This window comes from Hipposideros armiger, unplaced genomic scaffold (genome assembly GCF_001890085.2).
Source record: "Hipposideros armiger isolate ML-2016 unplaced genomic scaffold, ASM189008v1 scaffold_159, whole genome shotgun sequence".
NCBI classification, from domain to species: domain Eukaryota; kingdom Metazoa; phylum Chordata; class Mammalia; order Chiroptera; family Hipposideridae; genus Hipposideros; species Hipposideros armiger.
In genome coordinates this window covers 609,513-630,297 of record NW_017731509.1, presented here as the reverse complement: position 1 = coordinate 630,297, position 20,785 = coordinate 609,513, and the positions used below count along the sequence as shown (strand labels likewise).

The following is a 20,785-nucleotide window of genomic DNA, read 5'->3' as shown; positions in this document are numbered from 1 at the left end:
TCTAGAATTTGGCTCATACTTCTTGGATGCTGAGTTTAAAATCTCACATTAGCAATGTTACATTAGGGCTTGCTTTTTATTGGGATTTATTAACATGAAGAACATTGTGGCAAGTCATATTTCCTCTCATCTGCATACCTCATTTGAGTATGATGTGAGCAAAGTAGCAGGAAACCTCGTTATTTGAGTCATTAACAATGACCTGAATAAAGAAATGTGTAATCAACTGTGGGTAATAATATGTGCATTGTTGGGATTTAAACTGGTTTACCCCATCTATTCAAAATACTACAAATCTGTCATAAATGACAAAAAAAAGATATAAAGCTTATTATTTTTCAGCAAATGATGTTATGGTAAGTCAGGGTTCTCCTCTGTGTGGCCTTAGTTCACCATTCACATGAGTGATGATCTATTTATGATTGGGAAAATGGGGTCACTACAGTAAGCCTTGTATACAAAGAATATCCAGGAGCCAATGCGTTTGTTTTATAATTCTCCCTACTGCACTTCCCCTTCTCCATTATTTTGTACTTTTGTCCAGAGTCCCAAAAGTTTAATCTGTTTGAACACCAGCCTTGGACAAAGCTCATCAATATTCTTGCCTTTTGTCTTTGGCAAACAATGGCCATAGCTTTGAAATCTTTTGCCCTTACTCATGAGTGTTGTCAACTTTCTCTCAGGAAAGAACTTGGTGGAGTCTTAGAAGGGAGATGGAGGTGGTTTCTGATGAGTTACAGTTGACAAATTTCCTACAGGAGCCACTGCATAGATTTATTATTGATAATATTACTAATTATGGAGGTAGGAGTTAGTATGATCAAAATTCACAAAAATAGAGAGGTGAATAAGAACTATCAGTATTGGGTAGGAGGATGCTACCCTGGATAAGTAACTAACTAGTCTTTTTTTTTAAGATTTTATTGGGGAATTGGGGGAGGGGAACAGCGTTGGGGAATCAGGAAAGGGGAACAGACAAGTTGCTGTCCTTTTGTTCTTCAGTCTAGCTGTGGAGGACGCCACTTCACTGGCCCATGTTGGTATTATCATTGTGCTCTTCCCGGGAGAGGCAGATTGGTAGCCAGGCCCTGGACGGCCGCTCACAGCGGCTCTTGGCAGCTCACTTTGGCTCTTGGAAGCTCACTCCAGCTGCCAGCCACTCACGATTGCTTTTTACAGCAGCCCACTGCAGCTCCACTGCAGCCTATGCTGTCATCGGTGACTCACAGCAGCCCAGCTCCAGGTCAAGCTATTGTTCACCACCTTAGCTGTAGAGCGCGCAGTGTCACTGGCCCTAATGTGGGATCGAAACCAGGGCCCTGATGCTCAGGATGCTCAGAGCTGGCGTCCCAATTCAACTCGTAAGGAACGCGCCATTCGGCCAGCCCAGTAACTAACTAGTCTTGATTGAGGGACTTCTACTGATTGTCTGGCACTCAGTTAGATGGAAAAACTGAGACATAGAAAGGTCACGTGACAAGGAAGTGGCAGGGTCCAAGTAAGATCTTCTGGCTCCAAACCCCATAATCTTTTCATTGCAAGATACTGCACAAAGTGCAAGTTTACTCAAAAAACAAAAACAGAACAAAAACAAAAAAACCTGGTCGCTGCATTTATTCTCACCCTGATTGTTTGGGACTTTCTGTGCCCACATCGCTAGCATCATCATTTACCACATAGCCCCGGGGAAGTTAAGCGCTCCTGGTGTTTCTGTAGCCTGATTCATCAGCACCTTCTTCAGTTTGATTTTGAAGGAAGTTATGCCAAAAATATATCTGTTGCCTGTTAATATGTTGTTTTTCACATTCTTCATTATGGCTTCCTGCCTTTCAGACAGTTTTGAGCTTTTGGATTCTTTAGGCGAGCAGATAAATCACAGTGTCCCTTTCTGGTTATACACCCACATTGTGACTAGACAAGGAAGGCATAAAAACGATATAGCAAATGTGCAAGGTTTTCCTCCTCGAGCAGGTTCTTGGAAAGCTGGCTGCTATTTATAATGTTTACAGAAATTCCTTTTCTGTGCTTTGTTCTCAAAGAGAGAATACACACAGTGCATCTTGAATGATAAGTAGGAGATTGAAAGAAACAGGAATGAATATGAATAGAGGTTCTAGTTTATTCCATCTTCTTAAAGAGTAAGTTGAAACTTCCCATATCAACCACATATCAGTCAAGATGTAGGATCAAGACACGCGGTTATACCTATGTTAAGACAAAAAGAAGGACAAAAATCAAATAAGAAAGTCAGTAACAGAAAGAATCAGAAATTCTGGGGTTTTGTCCTGATCTATCACACTTGTGCCATGTGACTGGGGTAAGCCCTCCTATCTGTCTGAGCCTGAATTTTCTCATTTGAAATGGGAATGATCATTGTCCTTACTGTTATTTTAAAGTACAATGATATACGTTCCATCTGCCAATATGCAACACAATACTTGGTCCAGTTTTCTTCTTCCCTCATCATAAGCGTATGTAAACTAGAGACTCCATCTGAAGATCTTTAAGTTCCCTTGAAGTTCTAATTCTTTTTCTAAACTCTAGACCTGTGCTGTCCAAAATAGCAGCCACTAGCCATATGTGGTTATTGAGTATTTGAAATATGGCTAGTGCAAATGAGCAACCTACTTTGTCATTTTAATTAATTTTAATTTGTTTAATTAAAACTTTAAAACTGAAGCAATGGATACATTTTTCTCTTGGCACAACTTTGTTTTGGTAGGACTACAATTCACTGTAAGCATTGCATCATCTTAAGCTGTTATTGTCAATGTTGTAGTGTGACTGTTGACTTCTTATGATGTTTCTAAGTTTTTCATTAATAAATGTTTTATATTGATTACATGCTGAAATAATCGTATTTTTGATATTTGAGTTAAAGTATATTATTGAAATTAATTTAACTCCTTTTTTTTTTACTTTATTCATGTGGCTTCTAGAAAACTGGAAATTTTACACATGGTTCATGTTATATTTTAATTGGAGAGCACTGCTCTGGACAACACAGGAGGTGATGCCTCAACACCAAGGTTGACATTTGCATCCCAGATGAGAGCTCCCCATCTGTCTGGAGAATTAGAGGAACCGTCTGGCCAAACAAACTATAGTGTGTTTATTACAAGGCTAGGGTTAGTCCCCTGCTGTGTCCAGGTCCTTTCTGAGGGACCTCAGGTAACAGATAACATTTACATTGCCTCTCAGTTTGAGTGGTTGAGTATAAATCTAGTCATGTAAAAGGTATTCTCAGTCAGGTAGATCCTACAAATAATGTGTAATTCAGATGGTGCCTCACTTTCTCTGAGTATCCATAAAATAGTTCTTCACTTACCCAATCTAGTCCTTAATTTTATTTTTTTTAAACTTGCTTTTTTAATTTTTATTTACTTTTATTTATTTATTAATTTTATTGGGGAACAGCCATGGTCATTGGCTACACATTGCCTTCATGCTACAATGGTGTAGTTGACTCTTTTAAGGAGGGCACAGCTCACAGTGGCCCATGCGGGGATTGAACCAGCAACCTTGGCATTAGCAACACCATGCTCTAACCAACTGAGCTAACCGGTCACCCCCTCCAGTCCTTAATTTTAGATTTTCTTTTATGGCTGTGGCATTTGGCTCTTTGTTTCTTCTTTTTTTGACATTCAGCAATTATTCTCATCTCCAAATTTTTCCTTGATTCCAACTTTGATATAATGAACACTGTGACATCACTGGGAGACGTATCTTATGTCCCGTGACTAGTGCTGTATCCAGGAAGTACTTAGCTGAATTCTCAACAGGGATATTTTTCTCTTGCGAAAGCTTTACTGAATTAATAACCTGTGACTTCTTTTCTCTCTCATTGTGAGAATGGTGCTTCCATGAGAGCTTTGTGAGAGTGGGGACCTTTTTCGTATTCCAGGACTGAGAGCAGCAGACTGGAACATAAGTGTCCAATAAATATTTTGACAGAATAATTGAAAGCTAGGGTGCTTTTTCCCCAGTGCATTTAACTTTTATTGTGATAATACCATTGTAATAATGCTTCAGATTTGTCAAGGGTTTTATAGTTTACAAACGCATTCACATCCTTTATCTCATTTGATCCTCACATCAGTCCTCTGCAGGGATTATTATTTCATATTCTTTGATGTAGAGGCAGAAGCTCAGAGAGGTGAGTAAACAGTGGGGCAGGAGTTGAAACTCATGTCTTTTGATCACAGGCCTGTTTACTTTGTTCTACTTACACATCTTTTCCTACCATCTGACTCCAACTTTTGTGCATAATTGAATAAACTTGCAGGGTGCCTTTTTAATTCTTGTCTTAATTAACTCAGTGCTTATCATGATGTACCTATAATAGGCTCAGGGAACTTGGTTTTCAAAACTGGTAATTCTCTTTATTCCATTCTTCTCCTGGTCAGGTGGGTTTAGTCATTTTTCTGCTCCTCCTCTGGCTTCCAGAGAGGATATATACTACTCTAATTTTAATTTCAGTAAACTTTTATTTATTTTAACTCATCCAATCTTAGCAGAGTTTCTAAAGCCATGCTCAGCTTCTCTCTCATTTTATCCTTGGGGTGTCACCAGATACTATTGATGCCACCCTTAAATCCACCCTCTCTGTAGACTCTATGGCTATCACACTTCATATCTCTTGCTTTGATTATTTCAATATGGTGGCATTCAAAGTTAAGAAAAATTTCCATAATACAGAGTTTAAAATTTCTCAATAAGTTTTCTTGGAAAATGAGATAAAATGTCCTTGTCATACTGTCTTTGGGACATCACCTTGTAGGACAACTCCTCTTCTAAGGCCTCCAAAAAATGATTTTTCTATTTCTAACCAGTCCTGTAATCTTGGCAAACCCATGTCTCCAGAGTGATCTTTCCAAAATATAAATGTGGTTATGTCATGCGCCTGCTGAGAACCCTTTGTGTGATTTCCCACTATCTACATGATGGACACTACAGTAGGATTGAAATCAAGGTCTTTCATAGAGGAATCCCATCCTACCTTATAAACTCATCTCTTCCTCACTTCACTCCTCCATAAGACCTGTGATCCAGCCACACTGAACAGCTCAATGTTCCCTGAATGCTTTGCATTTTACCCTGCACCCAGAATGTTCACATATGGCATTTTCTGGGCCTCTATGCTCTTTTATCTCCATCAAGTGAAACTACTTGCCTTTCAAGGCTGAGCTGAGATATGTCACCTGCACAACTTCTCTAGTTTTCATCTCTATCCAATAGGTAGCTCCCTTTGTTCTCTTTAAAGATAACTTGAATCATCCCTCTACTTTAACATTTATAATATCATGATAATTATTTATCTATTTCTTCTCCACTAGACTATGAAATCTCATGTGGGGGGACCAAGTCTTTTCTCTGTAAATCTTCTGTGCCTTGCTCTTGCTCGTAGTAGCCTTTCAATAAATGATTGATGACTGAATGGTGGTTGGAATTCTGAGTTTTCCCCTAGGCGCATACATCAAAATCTCAAAAACATCTGGTTAGTTCAGGGCTACCAGCATGTCAGAGTCTCATAATATGAATATCCTAATATGAAAAGACAGGTTGAAAATTAATTTAAAAAATCATGTTAGTGCATGTGATAAAAATACATTTTTCAAATTCAGTGTGCTATCTTAAAATAATGATTTTTTTTTTAGAAAGGTCAACATCCAAAGTATGTTGGATTATTATTCTTTAAAGAATTGTCAACTTGGTTGCCATTTGCTAATTTATGAGTTTAATTTGACATTGTGAGAACACTTAAAGCAGTCTGATAATAGTGATCCAAAAGTACAGATCACAGCGCAGCTGTTGTTCAGCAAAGCAATGCCCCCAATTCACCCAGCAAGTCACAGGTCCGCCCACAGTCATGGTGCTCAATCATGGTTAGAATGACGTGTTTATGACTTTCTGGCCTAATTGATCCCAAGGAAATAATACAATATAATGACTTTTTACTCTTAGTTGGAGCCAGTATTTAAGACTTTTGAAGTAGGAGCTGAAGTAAAATGGCCTGGACTTACTCCAGCTGTGATGGGTTCTTACTGTGTGATCTGGGACTTCTGTTACCTCATCAGGAATGGGGCAAACACATTATGTGGTTGATGGAGGGATTAAAGAAGATAATATATGCAAAGCACACAGAATAGTGATTATGATCTCAAAACGTCTAGCAGCTTGAGCCCATTAGTTCCCAACTCTTACCAATAGATGTTAGACCCACTCTAATATTTCCTACCATGTACCTCATCCTTCACTGCTTAGTATGGAGGGAATCAATAAGTATTTATTGAATAGATGCCATTGTTTTAGGATTATGGCCATACAAACAATAGGCTAGGGGTCCTTTCATTCGTTGGGCTATCATTTTATCTTGCCTAAGAAAGACATGGAAGAAGAATACACAGGGCTTATCACATTGTTTATTGAACGTACATTGTTTAATTGGTGCTCTGTTAGGTGGGTTCAAACTATGTGTATGTAATCTTCACTCTATCCATGTAATGTAGTCCCCATACTTTTAGACACAAAGAATCAGGATCACACTCTTATAAGTGTAAGAGACTTGTTCATTGTATGGATTCAAGCTCAAGACTGCTGAATTCTTTCCATTAAGTCACAATGCCTGAGACATCCTGAACAACGTGGATCTTCCATTTTTTAAACCATTTTTTTTCTTCATTGAATATCTTCCCTTCATATAAAAAGCATATTCTAGGGAAAAAAAGGTTGGATTATATGAATTTGTGAGCTAGGAATACCTGAATCTGAAAAATTAAAGTGTTTTTAAAGATTTATCCTCCTGATATCTGGCAGAAACAAAGGCTCATTCTTTCTGGAGAAACTCACTGCCAACTCAGGTCTTACCAGATTCCCACAGATATAACTCCATTGAATATTGAACACAATTTTCCACTCAAAATTTCCAGATAATATGAGAGGGAGTCAGAAAAATAATGAAGAGAAAAATAACATATCCAAGGGTTTCAGAAAGTAGAACTGTTGGAACCCAACAGATATTTCAGGAATTAAAATACAGGATTAAATTGTTGAATACAGCTTAAATGGTTTTTTGAGGTACCTCAGGTCTTTTGTGAGAATAGAAGAAAAGCTAAAATTATTGATAAAAGTATGCAATTTATAAAGTTAGCAAAAAGAACCACAGGGTAAAACAAAGAAAGTTAATTGAAGGGAAAAAATAAAGATAGCAACAATAAGTAAAATGAGAAATAAAATCGAGGGTCATCAAAAGCTAAAGTTATTTCTTAGAAAAGATCCATTATATAAACAAAATTTTATTGGCGCTAATCAAAGAGAAAGAGACAAGGCACAAAAGTTATTATTAAAACTAAAAAGGGGAACTTAAGTACAGATATAACAAGTATTTCTTAAAATAAAAAAGTAAAATGGTAAAATTTGAAAACCTTGATGAAATATACATATTATCAGAATATGATTTATCAAAACTGAATCAAGAATACATGTAAATACTGAGTAGCTGTATAACAATTAAGTTTTTCAATTAAAAATATTTTCTTACCTAACTGTACACATAGATATTGAAACTCATGCACAGATATTATACAGCGAGTCAATTGAACATTAAGGAAATATATAGTACTGATATTTATTAAATATTCCAGAGAATAAAAAAGGAGGAAATACTTTGCATTTTCACTTAATATAGATAGGATAAATGTGTTACCAAACTAGGCAGAATCAATTTAATAAAGGAAAATCGCAGTTGAATGTCACTTATATATATATAAAAAATTCTTCTCAGAACAAATATAAGGAAAACAACCTAAAAAAGATTGTTTTCTAAAATATCATGAACAGGTTGCTTGTATCTTAGAAATTCAAGAACGGTTTTATAGTACCTAACATCAATATAATTCATTGCATTAAATGATACAAGGAGGGAAATATATAGAATCATCTTAAGTAGAAAAAGCTTTCAATAAAATTTATTCACTTTGTCATAGAAAGTAAATCTTAACAACTGAGATACAGGTTCTGTACTAAAACCTGTAGCAAGCCTCAAATTTAATGGTGAATCAGTAGAAACAAACCCTTAAAACAACACAACAAAGGAAAAGATTGAAAATCATTTCACATGAGCTGAAATTAACTTCTATTCATCAAAGAAACCATCCCCTCAAAAAAAGTGAAAATATAAGCTACATGCCTGGAAACCAGATATTTGCAATAGCTATAAACCAAAAAAGGTATTATGTATTTTAAAATCTATATGAAAAAGGCACACAAAGTGGACAAAAATCATAAACAGGTAATTTATAGAAACAAGAAAAATCAATAAGCATATGGAAAGATATTCAGTTTCACTAGTAATCAGGGAAATCTAAATGAAATGACAGAAAGATACTATTTCACACCCACTGTGGTAACACAACTTCTGGCAATACCACGTATTGAGAAAGACATGAAACCACAGGAAAAATTGACACTTTTAGCTGGAGCATGTATTTATGTAAATTTAAAAGCACTTTGGCGTATTGTTTTGTACTTTGACAAAGGTGACTGTGCACGTGCTCTCTGTCCTAACAATCCCACTTACAGGAATATACTTGAGAAGCTATTGAATGTGGGGGTTTTCATAGCTTCATTGACTATGATTGCAAAACCTGAGAACTCAATTTCAGTCAAGGAGAGGATAGAATAACAGCATGGAAAATGAATAATTATTTGGCTTACTCCTTTCAGTATGAGTAAATGTCAAAACAATGCTGAGTGACAAAGCAAGTTACAAAAATATTTGTGCAGCCTGATGCCATTTATGTCATTTAAAAATGCAAAAGAATGCTATGCGTTGTTTAGGGATTCATACATAAAGAAGTACAGGAATGATAAACTATAGTCAGAATGCTGGTGAATTCTAGGAACATATGAGCAGGGAGGCATACAGAGTGGTATTTGTAATGATTTATCTTTTTTAACTGTAGTAGATACTGGTACTTTTATTGTATTATCTTTTATAATTTTTTGGATTACTTTGGCATTTCATAAAAATGGCAGATATTTGTATAGATGAGCAAAAAAAAGATTGTTGGTATTCTTATTGCCTTCATGGTGATTAAAATTAATTCCAAAACTGCTGAGGATTACTACTACAGATTAGGTCATTATTCCTCATGTTTGATCTATTAGGAGAGGCATGAACACAGTGATAACCCATGAACTGAAAGTCTCATGGAAAAGCCCAGGGACTGAGGTCTAATTAACATCTTGGGCACTTGTGTTGAATGACAAGACCTCTCCAGCCCTTACAGAGTGGGCCAGGATGACTTTATATGACTCTGTCATGTTGGTGAATGCATGACTGGTCACATCGTGTTTCCAATTATAGATCAGGAGCCTTAATGGATGCCTTTTATAAGTTGTATTTATAAATGTGCGAAGGCAGAGAACAGTGGCTGTATTCAATAAACACCATAAATAACCATGCTGGAGTGGAACACAGAATCTAAATGCAATTTAGATATGCTCTATGGAATTTGTAAAGCATTTTCTTAAAGTGGAACTGGGCAAATTCCCATTTCTGCACTTTACTTAAAATGTGTAGAAATGTGAAGGAAAGTTCAATCTAGTAATTTTTTCTCAGTGTTCATTTTTTCTTTCTCACACATTCTCTGTTTGGCATTAGTATAAAATATAAAATCCAAGCATATGTTGAGGGTTAAACCTAGATGTAATTTGAGGGGACAAATTGCAATACATTTGCCCTTGCCCAAATCTGCCAAAATGTCATGATCCAGCCTGTCAGAACGTGTCCAAGTGGTGGTATGAATTCCTGGAGCATGAAAAAATACACTTGTGATGTGAGCACTTTTTTCCAAACTGAACTCTTGAACCCTCTCAGGAGTTCCTTAATCACACCCCAAAACCTCTTGCCTTATATTTATTGTCCTTTTGACCACCCTGCATGTCACCTTCCTTTTTATTAATGTGACCTATTATACTTTCTTGTTGACTAGACAGTTGTACCCATCTCTCCTAGCAAAGACCTCCTTGGCTAGTCTTTCTCCTTCTTTTATTAGTTTTTTATTTTTTATCTTTTTATTTTTGTTTTTTTTTTCTTTCTTTTAGTAACTTTTATGGGTGTTTGGTGTTTTCATGGTTTGATTTGAAATAGTAGTCTTAGTTAAGGGAATGGAAACAGATTATCATGGTTTATATTTCATCTCCATTTTCTACCTGTGTGATCTTGGGCAAGTTGCATAACTTCTCTGAGTCTCTGTGTTTTCATCTGTAAAATAGGGATAATAATGGTGTCTGCAATATATACATAACCCCAGGTTGTTGAGAGGATTAAATGAGCTCACACCTGTAAAATATGTAGAAGAATGCTTGGCAGAGTAAACACTCACTGTATGCTAGTTGTTGGTACCACTATTATTACTGAGATGTTATCTCCTATATATTCCAGCAAATGTATTGGATTGTCGGAAAACTCATGACACATTTTTGCAAGGAAAAACATAGAAGAAATACATCGTTACTTTTCCGACAAATTAATATTTATTGGAATAATCCCTTCTTCCAATCCAGCCTCGTTTCCTACAACTTTCCTATTTGTTCTTTTCCTCTAGAATTACTAGTTGGCTTACTCTCTCTGCCCTCGTAGGACCCTGACAATGACCCAAAGAACTCCCCTGAGCTTGCCATCCTCACCAACAATTATCTAGAATGCTGCAGGGACATGGTGGTAAGCAAGAGGGAAAAGTCCCTGCCCTCGTGGCCTTATATTCTAGTGGAGGAAAAGGGGCAATACATAAACATATATTAGTTTATGTCAGATTCTGACTAATGCTATGAAGAAGAGAAACAGGGTAATGGAGTAGGTCAAGGCAGGACTTTTTGAAATGGTGGCATTTAAGCTGAGACCTTAGTAATAGAAGGAGCTTTTTTTTTTTTTTTTTAGCTGAGCCATCCTGCCAACCTCTTGGCAGCTCAGTGGCAGCTCAGCTCGGGCCTGGCATCGAACCCCTGTTGCTCAGAGCTCGCACTCTTGAGCGAGCTCTTAATCCACTGAGCCACTCCGCCAGCCCTTGGTTGTGTGTATTAAGAACATTCCAGAAAGAGGAAGCTAGTGCAAAGTCTCCAAGGTAGACGTTGGATTTGAGAAAGCTAAAGGGTCTGGAAAGCAGTGAGCTGAGGGGAGAGTGGTATGACCGGAGACAAGGGGTAAGGAAGGCCCAGATCTTGTAGGGCATGTAGTCGGGTTCAACTCTTTTACTAAAATCCAAATGCAATAAAACCCACGTATTGAAGAAAGTGGGCCTAAAATATAAATCGTGTGAATGCAAAGATACTTCATAACAAGGTTGACAAAATGGCTGGAATGAGCCTGCCCCAGTGAGCCAGGTCCAGGAGCAACATCCTTCCAGGCCTTGCTGCTATTTGGTGCCACCTAGTGGTGATTGTTCTCAGACCTCAATATTGCATCGAAGCTGCTTGGAGTTCCTTGTCTTGGCTGGAACTTGCAGCTGTTCCAGAAATGTCCTAATGAGTTGGTACCCACGTGGTTGAAGTGATCCTAGAAGCTGGAGCTGTAAGAATGTTGGGCACATATGGGACCTGTTCTTGTTTCTGAAACAGGGCCGCCTCCTCTTTACTGCTGGCCTTGACTTCTCCATCTCCCCAAAAGATAAACACTTTATTTCACCTCTATTTGAAAATGAGAGCTAGAAAGAGAGTGAGAGCTAATTTCCCCTGGGAAATCATGTTATATTTGAATTTATGTTACCAGGAAGTATGCCAATCTTGGATTTTACTGTTAGGATGGTATTGTAGCTTTGATTTTGTACTTACAGCATTTGATTAATAACTGTATTATAATATTTCCTTATGTTTTAATTATATATGTGCTTGTCTCCTTCAAGGAATGTGAACTCCTGGAAAGCAGGAACTGGTCTTATTCCACTTTGCACCCCTTGTAACCAATGGGGAGGGTAAAAGGAAACCAACATTTTTATTCAACAACTACAAATAATAATACACCTCTCATTTAATAGTCACAAAAGCCTCAAGGCAAGAATTATTATCTTCCTTTTAAAGATGAGGAAGGTGAGAATGAAGGATCCAAAACCACATGGTAAGAAAAGGAGAGATATAGGAATTCAACCCCAAACCATCTGAAAATAGAAGCTACATGACCGTGAAAAACAAATTATTTTTGCCACCGATATAAACCAGTAAAGCCCATTTACTAATATCTTCTACCTCACCAGATCCACGGCCTTGAACTCCTGAGCATATTGCTGATGCCGAGCTAATGCTCAATAGATGATTGGTGGGTCATAAGTGAAAATAATACTTGGTCATTTTGGAGTAAGAAAGTGGGGTGACACCTATTTGCCTAATGAAAGCAAACATTCAAGGTGACGGGACACCAAATTTCTTCTCAAGCAGTAAGGCCACAGTCTGGGACCCCAGGCAGCCCTGCTAATGCTGACAGCAGAGGCATTTGCCGATGCCAGTCAGTCTATCCCTGCTGTTCAATTAGGTTGTGACTTGTAATTCTTTTCCAGCCATCACCATTTTACTCAGTGAATTGTAGTCAACACCACAGGGAAAATTAATGCCTGTGAGATAATACTTGAGTAATGGGAAGAGAAGCCAAATGTAGACTGTTCTCATATTAATAAGGGTATTACCTTTTTTTTCCAAAAATAACAAAAAGTTGTTCTTTTGCTTTTGCTAAGAAGTCATTCCTTAGTGAACATATTGTGTGTGTGTGTGTGTGTGTGTGTGAAGCAGAGTGTTGGTGACTAGATATATGGAAACAAAATACTTTTACTATATTATGATGACTCAATTATCTACTATTCCATTGACAGAACGGCATCTTTTTCATGTGTGTGTGTGTGTGTGTGTGTGTGTGTGTGTGTGTGTGTGTGACAGATTGTAGAGGCTCTGAAAAGGAGGACATTTTTTTTAAAGTATCAAGCTTTCTCAAAGAGACACCCAAGACTCTGAGTCTGAGTCCGTCAGATAATCATGCTGTTAAATAAGCTAAAATAAAGTGAAATGATATTTTAAAAAGTGAAAGTTATCTGCTATTGAGCATGGGCTCTGAAATCTGAGATCAGCAGTCAATTTGTAGGTATTATCTCATTTAAATATCACAGTGATATAGCCATCGTTTCCCCCATTTTAAAGATGGACTGAAGCAGATAATAGCTGGTTCCGTAACTAGGAAGTAGCAGAGCCTGGATTTGAGCTTGGTTCTGGTTGACCCCAGAACTGTCCTAAGAGTCTGGATGTCATTGTCCCTGATGAGTATGTAAGACTGGTGATGGCACATCCACTCGGGGGCCTGTGTTGCCAGGTATGTGCCCCAGGACTGGGCACACCCATCAATTGGTATTGAAATATTCAAATTTCCATTTACATTAGTTATTATCGTATCAGAAAATGAGGACATAAAACTTTACTAGTCTTTAAATATATGAATGATTTAATCGCTAACAGCTGACCTGCCAACATCATTTAGTTGGTATATAAAGTGGTACAAGGTGAAAAGCAAGATTTTCAGCTAAACATATTCCATCATTGTGCACATACTTAAAAGTACTACATTAGAGAGCAAACATTTTTCTGAAGTTAATAAATAATGCAATTAACATTGGTAATTTAAATTAATTAAAATATTTGCCTTATGATTTTTACTTTTAACTTTTGTGTATATGTGGTATAAAAATGCTTATATAGGGGTTGTAAACTAAGAATATTTGTAATATCAGAGGTGCGCCATACAAAAAGTTTAGAGATTTTGTTGCCCTTAGCAACATTAAGGCAGCCTTTCTGGCAGGTGTCACAAACTCAGGGGTCTACACCTGGCAAGCATGAGTAAAGTGAGCCCGATATGGACTGCTCTGCAATGGAGAGTCTATGCCCCACTTAAAGGTGGCAGCCACTGCTCATCCCCTCCCAGTTGTTGCCATGTGGCAAGGTGGGTCTAATATTGCCATACTAATTTGTTTTGCTTTTGAGATGCCAGGAATCCAAAATTTGTATGTGTGAAATCTTCAGATTCTCACTGTTGGCATCTGGTTCAGTTGTTAAATATAACTCTGTGTGCTAAGCAAATCCATGCATTATGTGTGGGCTCTTTCTGTTCCCAGGGCTGACGGTTTGGGTCATCTATTATAAGGCCCCAGGAATAGACCTGGCACAGAAGCCTGTGCAGTCTTCTTTGTGACAAGAAAGCCCTGCCTTAGGAATTGGGAAACTATTCTTTTTACAGTGTTCATTCCTGTCCCATTTTGTTGAGCACTGATTTTCAATGTATTTGTTTCTTTGCCAATGTCACTCTTGAGAAGCAAGGAGTTAGGAGATGAAGGTGATACTAATGATTGTGCTGATGGTAATGGATGATAAAATCCTTCTTGGAAGAATGCTTTCCTGTGGCTTGAAGATAAGGTAGACTGAAGATAAAGTAACAAAACGGAGTGGGTAAACCGCCCTGAAGGATGACTTTACTTTTCCTTAGCAATCATGTGTGGACATTTAAATTATTTACTAATTCTTCTTTCCTGGTTGGTTTTGTTTTGTTTTGTTTTTTGACGTTTGCATCGTTTTTTACAATAGTGACCTTCAGTGGCCCTCAATATAAACAATCATCGGTCTTCTATGGCTGTTTTGTTTCTACTTCTTTCTGAAAATCTCAGTCTTTGGTGCAAGCCAGGGGAGAAGGATGGGAGGGGACAAATGCTTGTGGGAAATTACTGAAACAGAAAATACAAAAGAAAGGTGAAAGCTCAGGAGATGAAGAAGGAGACTGTAGAAATATCACCAACATCAATCAAATTCCACTGCAACATGTTAACTGACTCTTTCTGTGGGGACCTTCCTTTTGTTTCCTGCCACTAACCTCTGTTCCTTTCTATCGGCAAATGCCTGAATAGTTAGCATTTTAGGCTCCAGAGAACACAGGGCTAGAAGGCAGAACACCCCACTGGGACTTCTCCTCCACCTTGAGCAGTTTCTCTGAGCCTCGGTTTCATCATGTATGAAGGGAGAATCTGAACCCTGAAGTGCCCAATTCACAATGTGCGTGTGAGGATCAAACAAGATACCGTACCTGACAGCGTGTTGGGTGTGGTTCCGTGCTGCACCTGGCTAAGGGATCCTTAGGATTGCCAAGCCTACAGCATTTCACATCGAAAAGACTCTCTTAGGAACTCCATGAGTTTGGTTTTTGAAGCCAGAACGTTCTCTACAGATTGCAGGAAGTAGGTTTGGCACCTCCACTTTGTTTCACTGCAGGTTGGGGGAGGGAGGGGAGAACAAATGAAGCTCTACTGAGCTGAGTGAGTAGCTTCCTGCTGACCTGGTTCTGGGTGTGTCCCCCAAAATGCTGTCGTTTCTCTGTGTAGTTGTCACAGAGTTTACACCAGAGAGGTGTTTGTTTCTAAGCTTGTCTCCATCCACAGACTGAGGTCCTCAAAGGAAGAGGCTATATATGGATACTTAGGATTTCACAGAAGAAGGTGTAAGGAAGAAGCAGCATTGCATAGTAAGAGAAACAGTATGTGGCACCAGCAGACCTGCACTTGAATCCCACGTCTATTATGTACTAACCTGTGGCCTTGGGAAAGTGACACAGACTCTTGGCTTTCTTATCTGTAAAATGGGGAGAGGAAGTCATACTTCTCAGGGCTGCCATGGAGACTAAACCATACATTGAAGAATTGTTCATTCTCTTCTTTATAGTTCCACATCTAGAAAAGTCTGTGGGCACATGTTAGGTGGTATGTGTGTGTGTGTGTGTGTGTGTGTGTGTGTGTGTGTGTGTGTGTGCTGCTTTCAAGTCTGTCTAGCTATTTGGCATCACTGCCCTTTAAACAGCTGTTGAACTGATTCATGGTATATGCAGTCAGGTATTTGTCCAACCAGCTAGGAGACCTTAGGCAAATCACTTCTTTCATTTTTTATGTGTAAAAGGATGGTAATTGGACTCAAAGTTTGCAAAATGAGATCTCAAGTTCAATGGAAACACGTTTCTTGTGTCTTGCCCAGCGTTGGCCTAACTGGCATTTAAAAAAAAATAATAAAACCTATCTATAGCCAGACTTAGCCCATCAGTGAACCTTCAGCGGGGTGAAGGAGTGGTCTTGACTGGGATTCTAGCATGACACGGTGTGGGGTCATTTCCTGGAGCTAAGTAATCACTGCTCCCCATGGGCAGGACACGTCCTCTCTCTAGTTTACTAATGCCTGGCTACATTATTAACTCAGATTGCCTGTGTGGGTCCTCTGATCTTTGGATTGTATGCCTTTGAATATGGCAGCATATAACAATTCCATTCCTCTGTTCCTTTATGATTCAATGATTTCTAATCACATGGAATTTAGACATTCTTAGTTATCACCCATATTACAATGGCTAACCCACATATTTGAAAGGAAGCTATTGTTTCTATACAGGCACTGAACCGGGACACATGACAAATGACCGTAGGCAATGATACTGTCCTCTGTTTCATTTTCTTAATGATCCTCACCCCATGAAATCTACCCCCTCAGCGGTCTGTCTTCTCTAGATAGCTAAGTGGTTTCTCAAATGGAGAGGTTGTTTATTCAAAGAGAGATGACTCATTTGCTTTGTTTCCTCTTGTAGTTACTTGGTGCTGGCCCTGAGCTTTCCAAGTGTCCATGTTTCTGAGGTTGACTTATGGAGCCAACTCTGTCTCTGCATCCCTTGTGAGCAGCATCAGTTCAGCAATGCCATTTTCAAATCAGTTGTACCCAGGATGGCGTGGAGCTATGGCCAGACAAACCGGCATAAGTGCTTTATGGGAATCTTAAACCTCATCCTGTCTGAGAGTGTACTTGGATTTTCTCTTCTGAATTTCTCTAATGCACAGAAGAGGAAAAAAAGACACTTTTGTCCATTTCAAAAACACAAATTTTGGAAGTTCCGTGAATTTGACAAATAAAGGCTTTTATTTTTTTCTAAAATAACTTTTTCATTATGATGGTTGCTAATCTGCCATTAACACAACATAAAATAATTTTTCTGTAAGAGTAATCAGATGGTGACAGAAATATGGTAAAGCTTTTTTAAGGACTGACTTACTTAAATTCTCCATTTCTCATTAGGGGCTGAAGTCTCTCTCTTTTATTTAGTGGTAAATTATGTTATTTATCATGTCAGCATAAGTACCTCCACTATGAATAATGCAGGCTATTGGAATTCTCGAAATAAAACCTGAACCTGTCCTTAAAAGGATCCATTTAACATCTTGCAAGAGTAAATTAAGAACAGACTTGCATTCCTCCTTTTAAGCAGAAAAACAAAACTGTTCAAGGTGACTTCACTACTGTCTTAATCAAGAATTCTTAAGTCCGTAAAGATTCTCAGGATTAGATGTAATGACATAAGGGGGAAAAGTAAAACATAGCCATTTCAGTACCCTGAAATGGTCACATCAGATCTGCAGTTTATTGAGAGTGATAGTGTCACCTATTGAAAGGTAGAGTAGCCAAGTTTGGAATCAGAGAAACACAAGTTTGAATCTTACCATACCAAGTATTAGATATATTGCCTTATGGAAATTGTTTTCTCTCTTTTGGGCTTGGTTTTCTTATCTGAAAAACAGGGATAAGAGTATCCTACTGGTTAGAATTACTGTTGACTGCAAGTAATAGAAAACTCAAGTAATTGTAACTTAATCGTAAAATCCTTAATTACATGTCATGATAAGAAATCTGACACTATGTGGCTCCAGGGTTGGTTCAGCAGCTCAGTGATATCATAAGGCTAGTTTGGTGTGTCTGTGATTTTATTGGATTTTTTTTCCCCATGGTACCAAATTTGCTGCACCTCCAGTCATCAAATCCTCCATCCAGCTTGCTAAATAGAATGAATATTCAGGAATTTTGTCACTTCATCTTGAAAAGCAACCCTATTCCCACTCTCATGCCCTGAAGTTTGCCCCTTATTTCTCATTGGCCAGAACATGGTCACATGCCCAGGTCTAGACAAATCACTGGGAAGGGGGGACAGGGATAGCATTATTATTGCAGAGCTGTGGTTCTCAGAGTATGGTCTTCAGGATGAATCTGGCAAACTTGTTAAAAATACAAGTTGTTGGGATCTACCTCCAGAATTTCTGATTCAGTATGTTGGGGTAGAAACTGATAAGTTTCATTCCTATTCTATTTCCTGCTGATGTTAATGCTGCTAGTAGAATGGCCACTCTTTGAGAACCACTGATTGAGATCAAGAGGGATTCAACCCTTGGGGCTAGGAGATGGGCCTATTTTTTTTCTGAAAGTAAGCAATCACTACTCTTCATGTAAACAAGTCAAGGTTCTTCTACCAGAGAGGAATGGAAGGTGGTGTATCGGTTGCAATCTAGCAGGAAAACAAAAACCTCAGCAGGTAATTCAGTGGAGATAATTTAATAGAGTGAATTATCTACAAAGGTGCTAGAAGAGTATAATGAGCAATTGAGGGGAATAAGGGTATCCTGGAGAAAGGCATTGCAGGGAGGCACTACCACTGCTTGGGCTGAAGATTGTCAGAGATGCCACCAAAAGTAGAGAGTCCAGAAAGAAGCGCCCTGCTCCCCTTCCTAAGTCTCACCAATGCCACCAACAACCACACCTAACTGAGAGCCAGTTAACAAGAGTCTGAGACATACCACTCTTGGGAGTCAACAGAGGAAAGATAGACAGGTACTTAATCTACAGCACACATACAAACGACTGGCACGGGGGCTGGGAGAATGGTTGATAATGAGTCTGTCGCAAATGCTTGTTATCTATAAGGTTGACAGAAGAATTTATAAACATATTTAGAGTAGTTAACACCATGCTTGTTACAAAACACGGTCTCAAAAATCGTAGGCTACAACAACGATGATAATGATGGAATGAAATGAGTTTTTTCCCTAAAGAATTGCCAAAACACATTACGTGAGCCTTAAGTGTATAAAGTGCACTCTGCTATCCTCCCAGAAGCCTCAAATAGGTATCTTTTATACTTAGTTCTTAGAGTGACATTGATGTCATTATTTACTTTCTTGGCAACAATGGATGCATATATCAAGAACTTGGACCTGAAAGTAAGAGGAGAATAGAAATATGAAGGGACCCTTTAGACTGAGAAGCTCCGAGAAGCATCCCAAAGGGAGCATTACAGTCTGCCTGAAGTAGCATGGTTTTGGGAGCCAGCATATCCATTTTACAATATGCTGCAGTTTAATGTAAAAAAGGGCCTAATGGAAATTGGTTATTTTCACCTACCCAGAATACATCCCCATTCTAGTAATGGCCTTTTAATATTTCTGGGGGAACAACTTCTCAATTCTCAGTTCAGCATACCTCAAGTGGAGATGATTTATTTGCTCCAGGGATGGACTGGCGATCCAGATATAGACACGGTAATTACTTCTGGACTCAGCAAGGGACCGAACTGAGACCAATGAGGCTCAAATCTTAGGTTTTTGTCAATACTATTGTTAAAAGTCTCTGTCGTCAATGGATTTAGAATGATGTTAGCCTAGAACAGTGGGGGCCACTACATGGAGAGGCTCCGGTTTAAAATGAAGCTAATATTATATGATGAAGAACTGAATGGTGAGATAGAGGGAGTCTAAACCCTGATTGATATATTTGATTACCTGTATCCCAGAGTCTAGATAGAGCCTCTGGACATTTCAATTATGTGAGCCAGGATGTTTATTTTTTGGCAGGTGGGGGGAAGCAAGGTTCAAGTGTAACTTAGAACTGATGGTCCAAAGTCAAAGGTGTTTCAATACCTACTTATTTTTCATGTACTCATTCCTGGGCCTTTCCATGCACCTGCTCCTTACACCTCATGCTTACCTGCTTCCCATCCGCCTAGATGTATATTTCACAATTACTTCTCCGACCATTGTCCTGGACTCTTCCTTTGGATTTGATGTGCAGAATCATATTTTTTGCATTCCCTCTGGTTCTTAGTAGTGAAAAATTGCATTTGGCTGTTCTTTCTCAGATTATGTTAAGAAGTATCCCTTTGAGTTTAACAGTCTTGAGATATTCCTATGTTGTCACTAATCCTACCTTATATACTCAGGACCCAATATAATGTAGAAATCTATTTGACTGTCTTTTAGTAGTTTCAATCAGTAGAAAATTAGATCATTGGTTTTAAACTTTTATTTTTTCTTATATAAGCATTGTAGGCATACATCTGTTTCTAAGCATTGCTTTAGCTGATTCCTGCTGATTTTTGATATGTTGTAATTTTATTATCATTGAGTTCAAGATAGTTCATATTTTCCTTGTGATTTCTTTTTTAATCCATGGGCTTTTAGAAGTGGTGTGATTTCCAAATATTTGTACCTTTTCTAGGGATCTTATTGTTACTTGATTTCTAACTTTATTCTGTGTGGTCAGAGAACACACTTGGTAAGATTTCAGTCTGTTGAATTTTGGGGGATAGTTTTAATTGTCATATCTTGGTAAACATGTATGTGCAGTTGCAAAAAATATGTATGCTGCAGTGATTGGTAGTAATGTTAAATAAATGTCAATGTGTATTGTTCAGGTCTTCTATGTTACTGATTTTTTTCCTAACCAGTTATTCTAGCAATTACTAAAAAAGGGATTTTGAAATCTCTGGATTTGTGTATTTTCCTTTTTGGCTCTTTAGTTTTGTTTATGTATTTTAATCTTTATTATTAAAAACCTTCCCATATTTAAGATTGCTATATCTTCCTGATGAATTGACTCTTATGAAATGTTCTTTTTATCTTTGCTAATTTTC

At 38.1% G+C, this 20,785-nt stretch overlaps 1 protein-coding gene and 1 non-coding gene across 3 annotated transcripts in view; one reads left to right on the top strand and one right to left on the bottom strand.

Annotated features, from left to right (window-relative positions):
• The window catches only part of NELL1 (neural EGFL like 1), an 835,074-nt gene that overhangs the window by 733,260 nt on the left and 81,029 nt on the right, over positions 1 to 20,785 (top strand). The window lies entirely within an intron of this gene.
• On the bottom strand, positions 3,494 to 3,567 carry TRNAS-GCU (transfer RNA serine (anticodon GCU)). The gene has a single exon. It is a non-coding gene; the product is annotated as a tRNA-Ser (tRNA).